The sequence below is a fragment of the Plectropomus leopardus genome, chromosome 5 (genome assembly GCF_026936395.1).
Source record: "Plectropomus leopardus strain MGB_pleo_1.0 chromosome 5, ASM2693639v1, whole genome shotgun sequence".
Classification (NCBI taxonomy): Eukaryota; Metazoa; Chordata; class Actinopteri; order Perciformes; family Serranidae; genus Plectropomus; species Plectropomus leopardus.
In genome coordinates this window covers 3,415,871-3,440,331 of record NC_142180.1, presented here as the reverse complement: position 1 = coordinate 3,440,331, position 24,461 = coordinate 3,415,871, and the positions used below count along the sequence as shown (strand labels likewise).

The following is a 24,461-nucleotide window of genomic DNA, read 5'->3' as shown; positions in this document are numbered from 1 at the left end:
TATATATATATATATATATATATATATATATATATACATGTGTTGGTGTGTGCCTACATCTGTGTATGAGCGTGTTTATGGTACCCATTGTCATGTCTTATGTTGGCCAAATGTTACCTTCTCACTTAAATGTATCATATATAAATGAAAATATATCTTTTGGAATTATTGGTATGTAACCATTTAAATTATTCTATATTAATTTACACAAAGGTACTGGTTACCATATTACTATTTATACTTTTTTATTCTTATTCTTCTTATTAATAATAATCTATTTATTTAATTTTATTTTCTATGTTTTTATTATTAGCATTAATAATGATAATAGTGATAATTATTATTATTATATTATTATTATTTTATTATTTATTCATTATTATCATTCATTTTTTATGTTTTGTTTTGTAACTTCCTGTTTCCCCCCTTTTTATAAATAAGCCTCAATGTTACTATGTCATATAATTTCTTAAAATGCAAATATAATAATAATAATAATAATAATGATCATGATGCAGCTCCCTTGTACAAAATGGAAGTCATGTTTCACAGAAACATGATCTCTAAGACTGATGTGAACACACACTCAGAGAGACCAACCAAAATGACTGATTAAGATATCATGGTCAATGGCATCAAACACTGCACTCAGGTCTAGGAGGACAAAGATAGAGACTTCACTTTGATCAAAAATTAGTCTGAGGTCACTGGTTATTTTGTAAGAGCTGTTTCAGTGCTGTGGTGTGTTCTAAAGCCTGACTGAAATTCCTCCAGGAAAGAAAATTTCTCAAAGAAAATCTGAGAAAGAAGTTTATTTGTGCTGAAACTACCTTTTCAAGTATCTTACTAATGAAGGATATCGGCCTATAGTTTGTTAGTGCATTACTGTCTGCGTTTGGTTTCTTTAGTAAGGGTTTTAAAACAGCTGTCTTGAAGGCATCTGGAAAGATGCCTGTTTGGAGAGATGTATTTATAATCTTCAGGATGTGACTTGATACACTATTGAAAATCATCTTGACACATACATGAGGTGGATGAGTTACACTCAGTGACAGTCTTGCAGAGATCCTGTAATGTGATACAGGTGAATTTCCCCATGGTGACATCTGTTTTACAGGGTTTGCTGAGGTCATCTGTGTTTACATCAGCAGTAATGCTGGCTATAATGGAAGTTATTCTGTTATTGAAGAAGTGATGCATGATGCATTCTGGTGAGTGCTCAGATCTGACATGTGACTGAATTTGGTGATTGTGTCCTCCGGAAAGCAATGTTCAGTGTTTTTCTTGAAGTTAAGAGACATTAACTGTCACTTAATTTCTGTCTGCATATAAACAGGCAGTGGCAGCTGTGTGTAGATGCCCTGTCACCTGCTGGTGGTGCCTATCAGCAGTTTGTGAACAGTAGTTGCACAAGAACTCAGTGACTGTGACGCCCAAACATGAGGGACACAGTTGGCTGCCTCCTTGTGTCTACACTCTGTGACCACTCACCAAATGGCACGGCGCTGAGCAGAAGAGATATGGCGTGTGTGAGTGTGTGATTGTTTGCGTACATGTGTGCATGTGTGTGACGTGGCACAGAGCGGAATAGATTGTGCGTGACCACGGTGCCTGCGGAGCAAAACTGACAGAGATTAAAAATGAGTGGACGACTGCCACCAAACCACCAACGCAGCAAAAAAAAACACACACACACACACATACACACAAACACACACAAACACACACACACACACACACACACACACACACACACAAACACACACATATACATATGCATACTGCATGTTGACAGGCCAAAGAAGTGTTCTTAAACCATAATCCCTCTTGCACTTGTCTCCTTCCCTGTTTGCGTGGAAAATTGCAATGTCAGAAAAGGCCCAAACATGCTATGGATGACTCCTAATTGGACGGATTTGGTCACTCTGCTGCCAAATCAGCCAGAGGGCATATCAAGAGTTAAGAGAAGAGAGCTGAGGGAGAAACGGGCCTTTCTGATGTACATGTTCCCTAAGAGGGAGCAGCGGAAACATGGCAGTCTTGAAACTGCATGACTAAACCTAATGTGAGTGTTTTGTGTGTATGATTGCATGTGTTTAGACATTTGTAAGTGTTTGTGTCTGAGTCTGTGTGTGTGTGTTTGTGTGTGTGTATGCGACTACAGAGTCATACAGCTAAACTCCTAGCAACCAAGAGCACGCCGCTGAGTAAGAATGTTATTTCTCCCATTTTTCAGATTTCATTGATCTCATGAGCTGCTGAAGTCTTTTTTTTCTCCTCAGGCTAACCTTATTTTTAAATTCATGACTGCCCCATTTCAGAGATGCTACAAAATAATGATGAAAGAATCATAAAAACATTTTACCTCTGTTTTTCTTATTTTCTCACCGAGCATCTTCCAATCTATTACCTGGGAGGCTGTAAGCTTTGTACTGTCTTTAGAGAAGAGAAAAAGCTAAAGACCTAAAACTTAAATGTATAGTTATATCAGTTGTCAGGAAAATTACCCTGAATACATGTGAAAGTTGAAAATATTAACCCTTTGAAACCTGGATCAGCTTCACATTTCTCATTTTAAAATCTTTGAATCCTAAACAAATTCTTTAAAAAAAACACAGGGAAAAAGGCGATGAGCAACTTGGCAAGAAATGTCTTGCAAAAGGCAAGAAATCAGCATATTTGAAAAATCTGCTTTTTTAAAAAGCCAGGGAAAATGTCCAGAAAACTATCATCATATTTATTTATCAGAATTATTATTTAAAAAGATTTTTTTTTTTTTTTACAGCATTTGTGTGATTTTACAGCAGTTTTTTCTGAGGTCTATTTTTTTTTTGTTTTTCAAACCTTTCTGTGTTTGTTTCATTTGTTTGCTTTGATAATTTCAGGTAATTTTCTTGTAGTTTTTACTTATTTCTTACTAATTTATTGGTCATTTCTTCTTAAATTGATTGTTGCTTTCATTCAATAATTTTTTTTTGCTCAGATTTCAAAAGGTTAAAAAATCCTAACAAAATGCATTGCTGCTGACAGTTCTGACATCCAAAGCTGCGATCACACTGCTGGATGGTTGTAGAACAAATGGTATCAGACTCATCTGTGATGATCTCGCCAGCATTCAGCGACAGAGACTGGGGCTATTGGAGCAGCAAGCTGAAACAAGGGTGAGCAAACAGCCCAGGCATCCTGCTGCTTTGCCCTTCGGCGCGCTTTGCGTTGCACAGTCTTACTGGCTCTTTTCATTGTGCTTTTTTCTCTCTATTTCTTCCCCTTTTTCAAGCCAAAACAGGCTTGTGAAACTTTGTACTGCACTTCCTGTGATGCTTTGTGTACATTAAGACAGTGAAATGAAAAGGTTCACATCTGGGGCTCCTCAACTGATATTCAGATCATTGCTGTTTACGTCTTGCTATAATTAATATATATAAAAAAAAAAATTTAAAAAAAATGACACTGTCATTTTTTAATTAGCTAATTGAGGAGATTCTCTCACAAAGAAGCAGAATCACATTTATGTTAAGCTACATCTGAAACCTCTGGTACTGGAAGCACAGTACAAAGTATTCAGACTAAATAATTATCCCTGACAACAAACAGCACATAACAGAAAATGATGTATTTAATCAAAATAAATTAATAATCACATTAAATGCTTCAGTTCGAAGCCTCTGATAAGCCTAAAGAACAATGAGCTTTTTAGAATATAAAAAGAATTGCCACACAGTGTGACCATAGGGTGACATCTCATGTCCTTACAGTTTGTCTCCACAAGTCAACCATGACATGCAAAGGCACAGAGTTTCACCAAAACCTCTGCAGCAATCAGTGACTGTGGCAACGACTAGAAAAGCTGCTATATAGTTCTATATGTCAGAGAAATTTCACAGCTAATGGAGACGGACCAGCAGCAGAAGAGAAATTAAAAGCAGTAATTGAGAGGCACTTGAATGGCCAACATGCTGTACTGTTTCCCTGGGGGCTTTTAGACTCCACGGAGCCGGGAGACAGATGACTTTGAAGGTAAGCATGGATCTATCTACCTCCAGCAGGGTTAAATCACTGTGTCATGTCAGTTTGACGACACCACACGGTGGGCCCATAATGTGTCCCATATGGCTGCTCTGTGGTGGAGATGCATGCTGTACTGTACAAGCACACTGCATGCTTTCCTTTTATCATCTTTACAATGCATATGCTCATATTACAAATATTGTATGTTTCAGTTTACTATATTCCCAAAGTAGTAAATTTCCATTCCACTGCTGTAATGTTTTACACTTGAGACTGCAGATAAACAGCATTTTTTTAACGTACACCTTTTTGTTTTTTACAGCAGTATTCTCCTTCAAATCTCTGCTTACATAGAAGTTGATGACAAGACATCAAGTGCTCATCCCAAGTCATCACATGTTGATGCTTTGCAGTGGACTTTGGTGTCTATACATCATATTTTAGGTTTCCTTCTGTGTTTAAGGGATAGCGTATCATAAAACTGCAAAAGGGGTGTTCTGGCGTTGGTATCTTACACTGAAATTATTGACAAAGTGACGGTATGTGATGATGGGCTGGACAAGCTGTCTTGGACTGTTGGATTTACATGTGACTTTGTGCCATTAGAAAATGCAGGATCCCAAATGTTAAATGACTACATTAAGGTTTCCATACATAAGATATACCATGATAAATCAAAGCCACCATTTGGAACACCAGTTGCCATGTGAAATTATCATGTGACACAATCTACATGTGATACATCTTTTGTATATGTAGAGGCACATATGATGATTAAGTGCACCTGAAGAAAAAAAATTACAGGTGATAAATTTACATTAGGTCGATGTGATTTTTAAATACACTATGGTGTAAGATACAGCATGAAAAAACGTCAGTTAAACATGTACAAATGCGGAGCATGTACAGCCCACCCACCACCAATCCTCCTACCCCTGTGTCGGATCAATAAAGTTACTGTGTATGTTTAAACCATGACATCAAGGTGGCGACCTTTTTACTGAAGTTGCTACATCAGAACTCCCACGCATTGCAATTTCCAATTTAACCCCTTGAGCATCAATATCTGAAGATGTATACACAGCAATCATCCGTGGACTGCAACATCAGAGCTGACAGCAGAGTTCAGTCAGTGCACATACAGTGCGGCTTTACCACCACGCTACCCGTGCTGCTCATTAATCGATGGCCAAATGTCTCTCTCCCTCCCCCTGATTACATCTCCTGAGTTAATGAGCCACACACTGAACATCTTCCCTCCCTCACTACATATTTCACTGTCTCTCCTCCATCCCTCCCCACCTACCTTTCTCACTCTAAATGTCTCATAAACACACTTCAGTTTCATTTGAAGTGTCGCTGATCCCACTTTAGGACAATATTAGAGCCCTTTCGTCTGCAGAAAACGCCATGGTTATTCATCATATCAGTAGGAGGACAGTCGACCAATTATCAGAAACTACTTTTCCAGCAAAGTGCTGCGAGTATGCTTTGCTGATTGTTCCAGACTGCTAATTGATTGCACTCACTGTCACTCCTGTCAGATGAAAGCCTGGTTGCTCTGAAAAGACTTTTATGATGCTGCACTAAGGATGATTTTAATGCAAAAATACACATGTCGCATCAGCTTAATATGGAGTGGATGTGCATGCAAAAGAGTGCGTCATTCTCACGAACTGGAAATGGACTTTTAACCATATGACCGAGTGATGTTGTGGTTAACCTTGGGAAAAGCAAGTAGGTGGTATCTTGCTTATGTTTTTAAACACATTTCTTATAGAAACAGGTCATTGGGGTAGACACATGCATGCACTGTTTGAATGTTGGGCCCAAAAGACCTAAGGCTTTTTAGCATTAACACAGAGCATAAACAGGGAAGCAAAATATTTACTACAATATGTTGACATTCTGTCACTGTGGGGATTGTGAAGTTGCAGGTTTTATGAACAGTCGTGGCAGGAGCAGAGGGGAATTGCTCAAACATGACACACTGCTACCCCTCCATCTTTGCAGCACAATAGATGCTCAGAAATGACATCTTTTATTCAGACTTGTTCATGTGATCACAGCCACCTGCCTAACCCTAAACCTAACACTATAACGTAGGTTATATACCAATTACAGTGCATTAATTTAACCCTTTGAAAGCTGAGCAAATTGGCTTGATGTCACAGTGAAGTGTTTCGCCATTTTGGATATAAAATGTCATTATTTCATAATTGAAGTCTATTAGACATGTGTGAAATGTTGTAATTAATTACTAGTTATGGCCAAAAACAAAGACCTTGACCACCAAATTTTAATCATTTCATTCTTGAGTCCAAGTGGACTTTTATTCCAAATTTGGCATTTCTTTTAAGGCCTTCCGAAATGAGAGGGACAAAAGGTCACGTGGACCTTGACCTATGACCACCAAATTTTTATCTGTTCATCCTCTAGTCTAAGTGGACATACGAGGTCCTACAAGGTTTTCTTAAGATATCATCTTAACGGACTGACAGACAACCCAGAAAACATAATGCCCCTGGCGATGGCTGTCATCAGCATGAGTGAGCCACATGTTTTCAACTATAGTTTCAGTGATGACCAAAAACTAATCTTGCATGAAAATAAAGCTCCAACTATACACCTTCAACAATCTACACAACCATTTATTTTCTGGCTCCCTGGGCCCACATGTGAGGCAGAAAGTGACACAATCAAGGTTTAATATTACCAACAACAGAAAAAATAGGTGTGAATAAGTGGGTTTCTGTGGCACTCCATTAAAAGGAAGAGCAATCTTACTGTTGAATCACCAAAGGTCCCATACACCGTATGTTGTAGGCATTGTTTAATAGCCGCCTTCATACTCCAGTGATGATAAGGCCTGTGTGCTGAATCCAGAGCTCGTCTCCATTCATCTCAACTTAACTCCATCGGACTCCATTCATTACCCCTCTCAGATAACCCAGCCACGAGAAAAAGGCAGAGTCAGCGGTCGACACACTCTCTGAGATACACTGAATCAGTCTCTCTCTCCCTCTCTGATACAACAGAATAAGTCTGTGTACTTTAGTGCAGAGTTTTCACTTTCCAGAGACTAAACTTGGGTTTGGTCATGGTCCTTGCTTTTTATTTTTTCTCCTTCAGATAAGTCTGTGCTCTTCTCAAACGCACTGGAGAAAAATGTACCAGCTGGTGAGCCAAATTTCAACATCAAGCCTTCAATAGGTGTCAGTTTTTAGTAATAATATTTGTCCTTTAAGCATTTCTCAGGGACAGATCCCCCTTTAAAGACAGAAATCTCAGTGAGTAAAACCAGCCTAACTGATAGGTGTTTTTCTGATCCAGAGGTGGGCGATAAATCAGATATGTATTGCAGCTTGTTCCACGTGTGATGAATGAAATGACTTTATCAAACACCAACTAGAAATTGTCTCGTTGTGTTTTATCACAAAACACATACAAAAAAAATCTACAGTGTATGCAACATACCGCTATTACGACTAAAAAAAACCTGACCAACACTGTCTCATATGTCTATAGATTTATTAATCAGAGTATTCTGTTCACTCAATATCAGCAGAAACAGCTGTTAACAGTTTGTAGTGCATGTTTTCTTTCGTAACTCTGTCTTGTACCTTCAGCCAGGTTTCTACAATGGGGGAAAATTAGGAATTAGGGTTGAATTGTTTATTTAGAACCGCAAACATCAAGCAGGCTAAATGAAATCTATCTGTCTGTCTGTACCTCCATCCTGTTTCAGTACTACGGACAGCGCCGCACCAACACTCCAGAGTGTCAATGATCAGCACAGACGCAGCAGAGAATAACAGTAAAAATTCCTGCCTACTTTCATGCTTATTTGTCCAAAACAGCCCATAAAACATCCACAGAGCCCTCTGCCTCCTTCCCCCTGCTTGTTTCTCTTGGACAGTTCTATGTCCTTTAGTCATCACAGCACTGTGGTATCCACACCATTGATCCATCAGAATGACTTTGGCCTGCTTAGGGTCTGACTGGTTGGCTAGTTTGAGGAAATTCAACAGACTTCATTGTCTTTTTGCTATTATACCTCCTTGCCGCTGAGGGCAGGCTATCTTAATTCAAACCCCAGTTTCAAATCACAACATCAGCTCAAGTGACAAGCACAAAATTCCCAAACTCTGCGCACTGCGTGACCTGAAGTGACCTCTCTCTCTCTCTCTGTCACTCTCATTAAATCTGATTTAAAATGCAGGGATTTTTGGGCGACTTCAGTGAGAAATAAAGACTAACTAAACAGATAACATTAAATATTAGACAAAAATGTATTTGCGTATTTTCATAGTGACACAGGAGGTGTCAGATCCAAATAGATTCCAGTCCCAACAAGGGAGATGCTGGAACATCCTGCTTAAATTAGGCCCTGCTAACATCCAACTGTTGACTGAAAGCTTCAAGACTACAGCAAAAGCATCAACACTTCTAGCCCAAGATGAGCTAGAAAAAGCACCATGGGCTCCGCTTTGATTTATTTAATTATAACAATACTTTATTTAACTTCACTATAACACTACTTTATACTTAACTTAACTTAACATCATAACAGTATTTTATTTAACTTTTTTATAACAGTAGTTATAACTTTATTTTATGGCAGTAGCTACTTTATTTGTAACTATAGTTCATTTAATAATTTTGTATTGTGCATTGTATCATATCGCATCATATCGTATCGTATTGTATCGCATTGTGTATTGTGTATCGTGTATTGTGTATCGTGTATCGTGATATAGCCTAGCCCAGTCTGATCATTGACGTACACTGATAAAAGCAAGCAGTAAGACAGAGATAGCTGATATTATGAAGCCAAGTGGGTCTTGTATTTAAATGGTAACAAAAACCTACATCTCAACATGTTCAAAAGTAGAATTGTTACTAATACTAATTGAGGTATTTCAGAATCAGAATCAGAATCAGAATACTTCATTCATCCCAAGGGAAATCACAAGCTGTTTTTTTTTAACTTTCATATTCACCATTAACCCAGCCAAGGCAAAGGTTACTTTCTCCCAGGTCATTTTGCTTGACCTGATACATTATCTACGCCTCCAAGACAGTTTGAGAATCGGAATCAAACTCTAGTCAAGAGTGCCAGCTAATAGTCATTGTGTGTGTGTGTGTGTGTGTGAAAGAGAGAAAACTAGTGGAGAAGTATACAATTAAATTGTAACTTGCTTTCCTTTGTCCAAGCCTCTGTGAGTTTCAGAAATGTATGTCTTCAGTAGAAACCTATGGTGTTGGGATAGAGTTTCACAGACACGATAGGGAGGTGAGACAGCACTGAAACGGACTAACACATTGTGGGTTTTGTTCTTTTCATAGAATATGATGACGTAAGCCAAAATTGGACTGCACTTCCTGGAAGATGGACCTTTTTAATTTTAGACACTCATGACCTTACATCTAAAACTGCCCTTAGGACAACTTTCCCACTACCTTCCACTCTCCCAAAGAGAAAAAACACTTCAGCCTTAGCACAAGAAGTAGTAGAAATGGTAGTTTTGATGTATGTGTGCTTTAGGGATGCACAATATTGGATTTACTTTTTTTTTTTCGAGCAGTTATCAGATATGTCAGTATATAACATCTAATTTGGCTGATAACCCATGCAGATGGATATATCCTTCCCAACTCAATTTTAGTGTTCATCAAGTTTCATATGTAGTGGAATTAACATTAAGTTATGCATACTCTTTATGTGATGGCCCACCAGCAAATAGAGACATAAAATACTTGGCATTTACATTTATTTAGTATTCATTTTTGTGCAAAATTAAAATTAAATTAAAATTTAATTAAATTAAAAATCAACTTATTAACGTATATGTTCACTTTGTTAATAGAAAACATAAATCAAATTGTGAAGTTAGCAGAAATCAGCATATTGTCGGATTCCGATATTTCATTTTTAAGCCAATGTCCGTCAATACTGATGACATGCTGATATTATCATGCAACCTTATTATTCCTATAATACTTTTAAAATGCGAATCGATTTGATATACTGCATGAGTTCCAATAGCTGGTTCTATTTTGGAGCAGGTTTCTTTTTGGCAGTAGACCCCGGTTCAATAAGCTCAGATGCCATCAAATGTCTTATCAAACCTTTCAGCTCTTCTCATTCTTTTTCATCAGCAAATAGCAATGTAGACAACAGTTAGGACAATACGAGTGGAAGAAGATTACAAGATCTAGAAATTCAAGTCTAGTTATTCATATTAAAATGAAAGTTGTGGTTGTTTGATGTGCTCTCTGCAAACTGTATTGAAACAGAAATTGTTTTTGAGGTACAGGAGGCAAGCAAAGATTATTTTTGACATACAGGAGGCATCACTCTCTGTCTCTTACATCATCATACATTGGTGGGTTTCCGTTGTGCAACAATATGAACAGAGTGCTGGCCCCTCTCCCGAAAAACTAGACTCTGGAAAATCTGGTTGATTTTGTTACAACAATGCCAGGATGATCTTTTTAAGACTTTTTTTTCTCATTAACTTAATCGTTTTGCAAATGGACCGCCATCTGAAAATGTGCAGCTCAGCTTCCACAGAGTTATTACATATCTCGGATTTTTAGTCATGTGTTTCTCGTGTCGTGGTTTCTATACCAAATTTGTTTTGGAAAAAAAGAGAGAAGAAATCCTATCAAACCCCAAAGGTACTCTGTGTCTTCAACTATCACACATTTCTCTAACATAAAGTGCATCTTTTATAAAATGTCTGAACTGCACTCTATAAGAAAAGTGTTACATGATGATGTTGTTAAGTGTTTTTAAAGCCTATGCATGCTGGGCACCATGTGGTGCAGGACACTTGAAGAAATGCATTAAATCACTTAGCTCATTTTAATTTGATACTCTCATTATGATGTTCTCATGCTGAGGTAGTCTCTCTTGCACAACCCATAACTGAAGTCATGGAATAAGTTCCACATGCAGCTGAGTAAAAGAGCATTAGGAAAAAGCAATGAGCAGAGCTGACCTGCAGAATGAGAAGCTGGAGACTTGCTGTATGTGGATCTGTCAGACTGCCTGAGTTACCCGGCAACATTCAGGCTTCATCTTTCCCTTCAGCCTCTCCAGTTAAGCCGGTGTGATTGGGAGGGGGGTAAGCTGCAGGTCAGGCTGCTCATGACAAGTCATCACCATCCGGATTAAGAGAAGGAGAACCTGATCCACTCTGCGGTACACTCTGACAAAGTCCTCTTTAGATTCACTAGTGGCCTGGCTTGTACACAAAGACACACAGACACAGACAGACACACACACACACATACACACACACACACACACACACACACACACACACACACACAGACACTAGGCCCAATATGTCTCTGCTGACTATTTCTTATTGTGTCACATGAGAATCTTGTGTGTAATCAATCACATTACAGCGCTAACAACATTACCCTAAGGTGAGGGCAGACACTGTCACATGTGATGTCAATAAAAATAAGTCAACAAGGCTAAAAAATTGCCCAAATTCAATAAGAACGCAACCTAATCACCAGAATAAATATTGGCATTATATGTTGGTATGTTACATTTACATGAGGGGATCTATCACCAGCGCCTAAATAAATGCATGGTTGCAGGTTAAAAATTCTAATTTATTGACAAACCTTTTAACATAATTTTAATGAGTTGCGTTGACATAATAATAGTATATATACATATAAATATATATATTTATATAGGATTTGTTCCTGTGTTACAACAGAGTCCATAAAAAATCTAGTGCACTCTTACCTTTATTTTGACATTTTATGTAGAATAATTCAGTGTTAGTTGTATAAGAATTATGTAAAGGTAATTTAACTTTAATTTACTTTTTAATTAGTAATTTGATTATTTTATTAAAAAAAACATGTTTTTAAACAAGTTTCTTTAAAACATGTTTTAAACTAAGCTCTACACAAACAATTAAGTATACATTACCTATTAATGTTGTATTTAAGCAGAGATCACTCCCCCACGCCTTTTGCTGTTGTCTGAATAGTTGTACAATTACTTGATCAAGTTATGTTTCCATCCTTCATCTGAATGTATTCTGTAACCTGTAATCATGTGGGTGGGTTGGAAGGGTGGTAGGGATGGAAACAGGGATTTTGATTTCAATTTGCCAATATTTTTCATGAAAACAGTTTCTTCTTAGCTGGGGGACGAATGGTTGAATGTTTCTGTATCTTTATTTTTGTGGGATAAAGACTGCAGAAAAGTTATTAATTACACATACAGAAAAATGCCGTGAGTCCACCTTCACCTTCTCTTTGTCTCTCTCCAAGCACACACACAAACACACACACACACACACGCATGCACGCCTATGAGAGCATTGTTATTCTTGTCTCTGTCCTCAGTCCTAAGAATTGTACTATTGTTATGCAAATAGTTTGTTGCTTGTGGTTTGGGTGGTTGATTAGCGGGACTTTTTAACATCCCGATATCTCTTTTGTTTGCAATCCTGGTGCTACCAAATTTTGAAGAAACTCCACTTCAAAATAGAGGATTTTTTTCTTTTTAATGTTTAGTCTGGTGCTCCACCCTGGTACTTGCAATCCATTCTTGTACTTTTGGTTTGGCATTCTTGATTTAATTTTCTCAATTTTTTTCTTTCAGAGTTTGTGGGTGCAAGTGGGCCTGCATTCTTTTGCCCTTTTATGGGTACTTATGGGGCATTTACCTATGCTAATTAGGATCAACTGGCATGCGGAAAATTGTAATTACAATACATTTGTACGTATTTAGTTTTAGTTTGTAGTTATGTTTGATGCCATTTTAAAATCTGGGGCAAGTGAATTAAAAAAATTGCGGTCACTTTTGATACCAGCTTGGCTATTTGACCCTTTGAAACCTGAGCTTGTTGGCTTGATTCCTTTGTATTGTATTGTACAATTATAAGAACACAAGTGCAAATAATTGTGCCATTTCAGGTCATGTCATCAAATCCGACATAGACTCTTCTTAGGACCTTTCTCAAGAACAAATTTAAGAACAATTCTGGTAGATATTGGTGCATGAGGCCAAAAGTCCATCTTTCAGTCTGGCTCATCAGTATGGTTTTAAGAGGACAAAAAAAAAAGAAAATATAGAACAAGAGGCCAGATTTAGTAGGATTCATTCACAAAAAAATCATTTCATTTCAATGTATTGTTCAGTTGGTGAGATAATTCACACACTAACATTACCATCCATGGAGCCATCTTACAAGCTTGTAACTGGCAACCCATCAGGTCCTTGTTCTGAGGCTGAACAGCATTGCTATAGCTCACTAGATTGTGACCAATATTGACTTAGCTCCAACTCCAAATTCCATCAGCTTGCACTTAACTTACAGCAAAAGTCAAAAACAAGACCTTCCTCTAAAGGCTCAGTAAACAAGCCAGTTACTATGGAAGCCATTTGAACAAGCAACCACCCCAATGAAAACTAAGAAAACACTGTAAAGTTCTCAACCATCACCCTAAATCAAGTCCAACAAGTCTGTATGAGGAATTTAAGTGTCTTTGCTTCTTGTTTTCAGTTTGCTCATTGTTATCCATGTTTTATAGCCCAGGCAGAGGCTCAGCATCTTAAGTCTAATTGACCGTTGTTTTATGTGAAAGCACAGCTTGTGTCGCTCTAGAAAAAGAGTTGATTTTATCTCCAAGCCAAGAGATACTGCTGTGTTTATTAGGCAAACAAAAGTCAGAGAGGAGAGGTGGGAGGAGAAAGGGATACAAGGCAAGAAGAGAGACAAAATGGAAAAGGAGACAAGTGCACTGAAAAACAGACCTACACATACCTAGATAATGCTGTTGGGGTTCAATTAAATCTTTCATGTATACATTTAAACTGGCCTAGGCATTGTGTGCATGCCCCATAGTCCACAGGCTTTGACCCAGAATTTGGAGAAGAAAGCCAGGAAAACATACCAATAAGAAGAATGGAAGAAAACAAAACAAGACAAAGGTAAAAAAAAAAAATTAAAGGGTAGAATCTGCATAAAATGTACAGTGTGGAAAAGTTACTCAAGTTGTCGCCATTCGACATACAACCTATACATACTGCTGCTTGCTTACTTGTTTGGTTTGTGACGTAATAGGTCAACCAGAGGAAGGTCAAATAGCAACTAACTGAATGAGGGGCATATCGCCGCCTACTGTGGAGAAGACATACCTCTGTGAATTCTCCCCCGGAGCTTGTATACTGGAACAAGGACATTAGTCCAATTAAATGGCCTAATCGACCTACAACTGTAGCTCCACTAAACTGCGCATGATGATGTACAGAATGTGAACCAAAGTGGTGGACCGACCCCTTGACCATTACGTGATTAGTGTAGTAACATGAATGTACATACTGTTTTTTCTTTTCCGCTGATGGATATTTATTCATTTATCATGCATAACTGCTTATCAAGGTTGTGGGGGCGCTGGAGCCTATCCCAGATGACACTGGGCAGAAGAGACTCGACTACCACAGCGCTGACACATAGAGACAGACAACCATTTAAAAAGGCAAACCATCACAACCGTCATGTCTTTGGATTGTGGGAGAAGGCTGGAGAACGAAAGGTAAAAGTGAACTGCATGCAAACTCCACAGAGAAGGCATCCCCCCTGCAATAGTGGTAACCACTGCACAATCATACCACACTGATAAAGAACAAATCTAACATGAATATAATATGACCAATTGGCACTATGATTCCTGTCATAGTCGGCCTCACCTAACCCCATCTGTTTTTTTTTCTTTCTTTACTTACAAAAAAGTCATGCGGTCATGCATTAGCAAACAAAGCAAATGTCAGAAAATTGATGATTACTTTTGGTATTATGTTTTTAAAGTATGATTTCTAAATGTTAAAATACATAGAATATACAACCACCATTGGGTACTACTCACAATGATGGTTTCATGGCAATCACATACATATCAGTTTATATGCTGTACACTGGTTATAACACCTTTAATTTTTCACATGAGGCAACAGAGGCAACAGTGGCATTAAACAGGAATGTAATAAAGAGAGCCAATGTGGTGAGTAGCTTACTCCAGTACACTTAGCTAATGGACAACAGTGTGTGTGTGTGTGTGTGTGTGTGGGTGTGTGTCCTGCTTGCAAGTCCTTCATCTTGGCCCTGGCTCTTATTGACTGTATTGGAGGCCATAAATCATTGTGTGTGCGTTTTTTTTTTGTGTGTGTGTGTGTGTGTGTGTGTACGGCCCAATGCTCCTCTGGATGTGAGCAGCAGCACACAGCAATCTCGGGTCAGGGAAGCAACAGCGCGAGCAATGTGTGTGTGTGTGTGTGTGTGTGTGTGTGTGTGTGTGTGTGTGTGTGTGTGTGTGTGTGTGTGACAGAGAGATAACCGTGACAGAGCAACAGTAGCCAAGTGGTAGACGGGCCATTGGACAAGATGTACATGACTGTCTGTCTGCTTCACACCTTCTTCACACAGACATGTAAATTCTTTTCACACCAGTGCACACTTCAGTCACAAAGCCATGAGGCGCACGTGCACACACATGCGTGCACACACACACACACACACACACACACACACAGGCGCGCGCGCACGCACAAACACACACACATATAAGTATAAACCCAGGATGCAATTTATCAGTTTGAATCAATACAGTGCAGTACAGGGGGTTCTTTTCCACTTTCTTTGTCTGTAACCCTACTTTGTAAATTTCTCTCTATCTTCTTTACCCATCTTTCCATCAGGGTGATGGTGGGTCGAGTACAGATGGTGGTGGTGAACTGTATCTGATGTTAACTGCCCTCCATTAACATTTTCCAGAGTGCTGTTGGAATGAGCAATCGAATGGAGCAGTCAAGCAGATGCACTGCCGGCAGCTGCATATGTGTACACACATGCTGACACACACAGACAAAAACACGGTCACAGACAAAGCCATCTATGACACAACTAAGAAACAGCAGTGTTGACATTTCAGACTCACAAATTGCTGCATGTGGATGCGGGGGTGCAGAAAGGTATGGAAATAAGCTGTACTATTAGCTATAACTGAGTTATAGAAATGTCAGAGAACCAAATACTGCTGAATCCATATCACATTGTTGATTCATTCAGAGGAGAGGCAGTTTCAAGTGCTTTAAAGTTCGCTTAAACAAAATCAATGACAGACCATCAATTGCAAAACCTCAGTGACATGTTGAACAGACCACTCTCAGACTCTGTGTAATGAGCCTTTTGTTCATATACCCTTTTACCCCAAAATTATTGCATGTATGCAGGTTTTTAACCCTTTGAACTCTGCAATAGAAGTAATCCATCAATGTCTACATGGATATTTTTGCTTAATGAGATTAATGAAATGGGTTTTTTGTTGTTCTTTTTACCAGATTTTTACAAAATTAAAGTATTGATTCAAAAGATTTTTAAATTTAGAAATATAAACAAAATATTTCTTGACACTCCATAAGTAATGTACATTAGTTAGAAATGCTCATTATTAGCTAATTTTTCTCATTTTTAGAGCAGAGTGCAAAGGTGTAAGGTGCAATGATGTCATTACCATCATACAAAATGATAAAACGAGACAATAGAAACGTCAGCTTTCTACTGAATAAAGAATAAATGTACGAGCTATTATGGTTTTCATTTTAGATTGATAAATACAGTATTATGCAAACAATGATATCCATATCCTGCAGCTGTCCACGGGGAAATAACAGAGGAAATTCTGCCATGATTATAGTGAAGTGTTGACTGAGAAGATAGAAGCCTTAGCTTTCTGTTGTAAGAAGAATAGACTGCTTTTCCATTGCCAGTAGACTGCAGACGACTATGCCTTTCTTTCTTTTTTTTGGTATTTTTACTGTCATATATTGAAAGTCAGGGAGGGGCTGAAAAACAGGTAAGTAAACAGCAGAAAGCAGCATGGAGGCCAGTGAAAATACTATGTGGTTAAGTCTTTTTTTAAATATATCTCTTAGTCATTTTGTCCTTCTCTTTACCTCTGTGCCTTTTTTGAATAATGTTTCAGTGCTACATGGACAGAGACAAACGGTATTTTGTGGCACACCGTCAGCACATTACGCCAGCGAAGGGGCTAAAATTAGCACTATCTGAATAATGCACTCTTTAAACAGCTGGAAAATACTGCATCATTCTGACTTTAGACCAGGTTTTTGTTATATTTCAAAGCCAACCAGAGCTGGAACCAATAGATATCCGTTACTACTGCAGTCACTTACCCAGGGAATAAATGCCAATTGTAACCTTTCCCATTACATACAGTAGCCATGGTAGTGGGATATTTGGCCAGTGGAAAACCTATATTCTCCTGACAGCCCCTTCTCTCATTATGGTACATTCCCAAAGGATAGTTCGTCTAAAGAAAATAGCGACCATGTTTGTTGAGTTACTGGTTGCTGGTTATTTTTCCCGTCCCTTTTGAGGTGATCCCTTCCAAGCCTAAATCTGTAGAGAAATACAGGGGGCAAAGTCTTCAGCCTTTGTTCAAAGCAAATACATTGAAGCTGAAGCTAGTAAGAGCATTAAGTAGTCTTGTGGAAAACAAGACAAGGTTAAAACCTAATATATGGCTGGACTGCATTTGGTCAATATGCCAAATTGTTAAAAGGAACAGTCAGTGGTAATGTAAACAAACTGCGTCAACATAATACAAATACTGGATTGTACTGCAACAACCACATAAGTGTTGGTATTTGATTGTCGGGTCAAAGATAGGACCGGGTGAAAAACACTGTCACGCCTTTTCATTTTGGAAGAGCAATGGCAAATGGAAAAACTTCCACACTTGACTGACCAATGGTGTCGCTTGCTCACTCACACACTCACTGGTTCAGAAAAAAAGCAAGTGGGTATTTTCCAAAGGCACCGGGCCAAATTTAAATGATCGATAGCTCACACTATAAAGTGAATTGCAGAAGTGCATCTAGAGTAGGGGTATTCAACTAAAATTCAAAGGGGTCCAGTTGCTAAATTTCCTCCCAGCAAAGGTCCCAACAGGTGCTATAAAACACAAACTTTTTAGTAGGCCTACTTCTCCTATAGCTGCCATCAGCTTGCCAACATTCCCAATTAGAGAAAGGATGAAATCAAGGCAATGTGCCTGTGGCCTCAGGCCCCCAAAACATTACATCTGCCTCTGGTAATAATAATGAGAGTTCAGCATGAGCTGCTGGATGAGACATGGAGCGATGCGTCCTGGTGTTTCTAAATAATTCTAGTATCGTTCTTATGTTGTATTACAACTTGGCCACAGTGTCATGGTTCCTGCATTCTCCTCCTCCCCTTCACTGCCAGTATTTTTCCTCTCACCTCACTCTGCTCTGCTCTACCTGCCAGCCACGCCCACTGCTGCAGCCTGCTCTCCCACAGCTGCAGCTCATCATCAATCAGTCCAGTATTTAAGACACACCAACACGTTCACTCACTGTCAGATTGTTCCTCTGCGATTATGCATGACTCTCCAGCGTTTCTCTGCCTGATTTCCTGTTGCCGACTCTGCCTGTTCTCAACCAGCTCTTTTCGTCTGCTTCCCTGTGTGCCTACCTGCCTTCTGTCCCCGATCACGCGGTTCCGACCGGCTGCCCGGAAATCTGATCGGCTCCTCTGGCAAAGACCTCACCGCCGACTCACGACGATCCTCCTGCCTGCCCCTTAACGGGTACCGTGATTATTTCGACTGTATTCCTGCCACGGATCCTCTGCCTGTCCCCGACCACGACATTCAGCATAATCTCACAACATTCCCACATCGCGTTGTCGGCTCGTCGAGCTACAGGGTTTCCTGCTCTCCAGCCACAGTAGGTTCCTGCTTCGTGTCTTCACTTCGTGGGATTCCCAGAGACATTGTTTGGGCTGATCACCTGAAGAACGAACTGAATATCTGTGAGCTGATTTTCATTTGTGTTGGTATAAATAAAAGTTATTACCAACTCAACTTGAGTTTTGGCGTACTGCATCTGGGTTCATACACACCCCGTTTCAGTACAATCTGGCCAGACATGGACCCAGCAGACTCCAACACTCTCCAGTCTCGTTTAGCCCGTGTTGAGGGAATGCTCCAGCAGCACGAGGCTCAGCTCTCCTCCAATGCGGCGGAGGCTCGTCATTCTGCTTCGGCGTTGGAGCGAGCACTAACCCTGCTGGCGAACCAGGTTCAACAGATGGCCAGATGGCAACCACGTTAACTCAGCACGCTGTTCCTGGTACGAGTTCTGTTCAGCCGGCTTCCAATCCGGTGCCATCTCCCAGTTCCGCTCCAGAACCCCGAGTTGGGGCACCCGAATGCTACGCTGGAGATCCAGAGGGCTGCAATCCATATTTGACCAACTGCTCCATCCTGTTTGCTCTGCAGCCACACATGTTCGCCACCGAGGGAGCCAAGGTGGCCTTCGCCATTAATCATCTCACGGGCCGAGCACGTTTGTGGGGAACGGCAGAGTGGGAAAGAGGTACACCAGCCTGTGTCTCGTTTCAAGCCTTTGCTGATGAACTACGGAAGGTGTTCGGTCCCGTGCCTTTGGGTCCTGACGCCACCGGGGGACTGTTGAATCAGCGACAGGGAGGTCGGACCGTCGCTGACTTCGCTATTGACTTTAGAACACAGGCTCGTCAGAGTGACTGGAATTCTGCAGCCCAGTGCGACGCCTATCTCAATGGGCTAGCACCATACATCAAAGACGAATTGGTTTTGTTAGACCTCCCCCATTCGCTTGACGGTCTCATTGAACTGACCACGAGACTGGACAGGCGGATTCAGGCGAGGAAGAAGGAGCAGCGCCGGGAGTGAGGTTCTCACCGGCCTCCTAGTCACCAGCGGGGCTCTCCACCCGCCACAGCACTTCCAACGGACCCGAGCCTCCCTGCCGCCCCACCGCTCCTACGATTGTGCCATTGACCTTCTTCCTGGAGCGGCTCCTCCTAAGGGTCAGCTTTACTCTCTCTCCGCACCAGAGAGAGAGGCCATGGACACCTACATCAGAGACTCTCTGGCTAGCGGTATCATCCGACCATCCTCATCTCCTGCCGGGGCCGGGTTCTTCTTTGTGGGGAAGAAGGACAGTTCCCTGCGGCCCTGCATTGACTATAGGGGGTTAAATGAGATCACTGTGAAGAATCATTACCCCCTCCCTCTCATAGCGTCAGCATTTGAGTTACTACAGGGGGCAACCATCTTCACAAAACTCGATCTGTGTAACGCCTACCACTTGGTCCGCATCCGTGAGGGGGATGAGTGGAAAACGACCTTCAATACCCCCGCTGGACACTATGAGTATTTAGTGATGCCTTTCGGGCTCACCAATGCTCCTGCAGTCTTCCAGTCCCGACGTTCTCAGAGACTATCTTAACAAGTTTGTGTTTGTCTATCTGGACGACATTCTGATATTTTCCCGGTCCAGACAAGAACACGTCCATCATGTGCAGACTGTTCTGCAGCTCCTCCTCAAGAACTCCCTGTTTGTAAAGGCAGAGAAATGTGACTTCCACGCATCCTCTGTCGCCTTCCTTGGTTACATCATCGGTCACAATAGTATGGAGATGGATCCTGCTAAGGTCTCCGTTACCTCATGGCCTGTTCCAGATTTCCACAAACAGCTGCAACGATTCCTCGGGTTCGCCAACTTCTACAGAAGATTCATCCGGGGGTACAGCACGGTGGCAGCCCCCCTCACAGCACTTACCTCCTCCAAAGTTCGATTCCGCTGGTCTCCTGAAGCTGATGACGCCTTCCAACACCTCAAGGGGGGTTCATACACACCCCGTTTCACACAGGTCCAGTTAGGATGACGTTTTGGTTCGGATCCAGAATGTGGTCCGCCAGTTGGTGGTCCCTGATCTAGAGTATGTTCATTTCTATTTTCCTTAAATGGCGCCTAATCTGGTGAACAGTATGGCGGCAATGTATGGGGCAAAGGGATTGTACTTAGTCCATTAATTAGTGTATCCTGTTATCTTCCATTCCCTTTAGCCAGGTGCATTTGGCACACTCCAATTTAAATGGCAGATGTGGCAAATTGCATCAAAACTAAAAAATGTGTTATAAATTTGACAGAGGGCACTGCACTGATGAATAATCGATGAAGATACAGTGCTCCTCATGTGTAAATGTGCACAGCACCTCTTTTGAGTTGGGCAGCAGCTCTGCAGCTCTGCTCTAATCTCTGCTATATTCACTTTTTACTGAATGTCATTATTTTCCTCATAAATGATGAGTCATCCACCTGCTAACAATTTACACGTCCAAGTGTAACAAGCAGAGAGTACACAGATGTTGTGAACTTGCCTATGTAGGTGCATCCTCCTATCTCAATAATGCACCCTTAAAAAAGCAGGAAAACACTGTATTGTGACCTTAGACAAGGGTTATGTTGGTCAAAAGAGCAATCACATTCTGCTACCTAAAAATGTAATACGCCAACAAACGCCTGACCACATTTCATTTGAAGACCTAAACATCCATGGGCGCAAGTATCTGTGTTACATACAATACTTGGGTGCTAGCCTAAAAGCAGCAATGAGAGATGCACTGTTCTGTGTGCCACTTTGCCCCAGTTATGAGATAGGACCCTTAAGGCCCATTTATGCTCCCTTTACATACGAAAATAGATACATCCATTTCAAACATTGTAAACATCAATGCCCTCATACTTCCATGCATCCATTATGTTGACACATGTACAGCCAATAGACACTATAGGGCAAAGTCAGTTTTACACATCAACAAGCAAGAAGATGGTGGAGGAGAATTCTTTTCACTAATTTCACTATATTACACACACACACACACACACACACACACACATATATATATATGAAACCAGTATTCACTCCTATGAACATGGCCACATGGCCACATGGTAAAGAGTCAATACCAAATACACTGTCCTGCTGCTGTAAATACCAATGCACTGTATTTTAAGGAAGGAAAACAAAACAATCAAAAACAAAAAGAAAAGTTCATTAGTTCATCATTCTGTCACGTATAAGTTAGATTTCTTTGTCAGAAAGCACAGATTCCTTTATGCAACTTGGTATCCAGGTAGTGTATTCAGTGTCTGCAGGTGGCTTTTAACAGCATACATCACTATCTTTCATGGCCAGGCAGCTTGAGAGGCTATTAAGCCATTGATTAACAGTTGGTGCTTCAGTTTATCCCCACTGTTGAGCAATACAGTACTGTGCTCGCAGGATACGGACACTTACCAATTTTCCGTTTTTATAGACTATTGCCTACTCTACCCAGTAGTGACTGCAAACTTATTTTTAACTTTATGAGACCCATCAGATTGCCTGTGATGCAAAATACCATGTCATCTTTAGAGTGCCATATCTCAGCAAAATTCAAGTTTCAATTTTCATTTTTTTTTCATTATTTTAGTGTTATGGACAAATATTCTTTATTATAGTATGTGGTATTTATTAGTTTTAATTTTTTATTAAATAACATGTAAAATTACCTAAGGTTATGCTGATTCTTTTGGATGTGGAATCTTGATGATAGTGTAAAAAATGACAATTATCAAGTAAAAAACAAAGATATAGAAAAGTGAACTGTTATAATAAGGGGGTCTCAGAGGGTTAAAATTAATTTTAAATCAGTAATCTTTTTATCTTTGCACCTCTTGTCTGCACATTTGCAGTTTTTCATGGCATTTTTTAAAATATAATTGTACATCCATTAGTAATTAATTTTACCTTCCTTTTACCTATCTCTTTTATTGTAAGTCTCTATCTTTCAGTATGCTTGATATATTTTTGCTCGGTACAAATAAAGCTGTCTTGTCTTGCCAATTTTCACTACAGTTTTGATACCCTCCTATGATAAGAAAAGAGACCCAAAATGCAGCAATGTGGGCAGACAGGTGATAATAAAGAAACAATATTGCATAAAGTCAAGTATATTATTTTTATCTTCCACCACTTACACATACTGATGTATGCCACAAGTGTCGGATTAGTTTTAATACATCATCATAGAAGGGAGGGGGCGACATATGACCCATTTATATTGCAATTTCAAACCAGTCATAATAGTCTGATATTGGGCATCATGCAAATCAAACAACAATGTGCAATGTATCACTGTTTGAGCACAAAAGCATTTCCCCGGCAAAATGGCGTTGGATGCTTAGAGCAGGAAAAATGAACGCATTCACACACGCCTCTCAGTTTGATCTCCACTGAGTTATTGCGATGTTGTAAAGGACAGTAGCAAAACAGAAGTGTTTATGATAATGTGTCACATTTGTTACTCACGGCTTATGTGCTGGAGTAGATCTGGCGTTTCGAATGGTCTGAAAGCAAAAAAAAAGGAGAGTTGGAGGAATTGTGGACTACCTGCATTATTCATTACAGTGAAAATTCTTTGTGTCCAAGCATCCGAGTGGCCTTTCCCCGAGCCTGGAAAGAGTCAGAGAGAACTGGAGAGAGGGGGGAAATGAATAGTCAGTGGCATATTTTACAAACTCTCTCCTCTGCCTCTCACTACCTCTCCTCCCTAGAGAAGGAAGCTTTTGTATCACCTCTCACAATACTTCACTTACTGCTCTCCCTCTGAAAATAGCACAGATAAAGGCTGAGAGAGAGAGAGAGAAAGAGAGAGAGGAGAGAATACCAGTGAATCCTAAACATCCTGCAGATGGACAAAGTGGGTAGACCTGCTTTTTTGGCAGTTTGTATGTGTGTGTGTGTGTGTGTGTGTGTGTGTGTGTGTGTGTGAGAGAGAGAGAGAGACTGAGAGCAAATAATATGAACAGACTGAAAGATGGAAGAGTGAAAAATGCATGGCAAGGGAAAGATAATGAAAAGGAAACGAGGGGAGCTCAGAGCTAACTGTAAAACGCTTTCAAACAGCTTTGAGCTTGTTACTCAAAAATTAGGGATGTTATTCTTTACTCGTGTCAGCAGTATCTTATTATTTTACCTACAACTCTGCTTCATAATGTATCTGTTACGCTGCAAGTTAGTAGTTTTTCTTCTTTCAAAGAGGAAATCTTTCCTTCAAAAAGTAAAGAATAAGAAAGGTAATTTCACTTTCTTTCAAAACAGAGTTTTCTGATTTTATGCCGTTATAAGCATGGTAACATCCAGGCTGTTCTCATTCCAAACTCCTCAAATAGGTCTGCTCTGTCAGTGCTTTTGGCATAAGAGTTCAGTACCAAAAGGCACCTGTTGTGTGCAAACGAAACCTGTCAGGATGGATTCAGGTTGTAACCCTGCCAGTAATGACGTTTTAGGAGCACAAGGGCACTTAGGTGGGAGGGGAGGTGCATGGGTCCCACAAACCCCTTATTATATTCATCCGGATGGCATCCTTGGCTGCAGCCTGATATGCAGATGGAAGCTGACGTATCTACATGATACGCTACAAAATGGCATCAGGTTGAAACGCTACTGGTAACAATGTAATATAAGATGGAAGATGCAATATCAACT

General features: G+C 40.1%; 1 protein-coding gene across 1 annotated transcript in view; it reads right to left on the bottom strand.

Annotated features, from left to right (window-relative positions):
- naaladl2 (N-acetylated alpha-linked acidic dipeptidase like 2) overlaps nt 1-24,461 on the bottom strand; it is a 795,864-nt gene that overhangs the window by 568,856 nt on the left and 202,547 nt on the right. Inside the window, exon 4 of the mRNA XM_042513024.2 lies at nt 23,283-23,320. The gene's annotated coding sequence lies outside the window, so the exon portion shown is untranslated. The remainder of the gene's footprint in view (nt 1-23,282; nt 23,321-24,461) is intronic.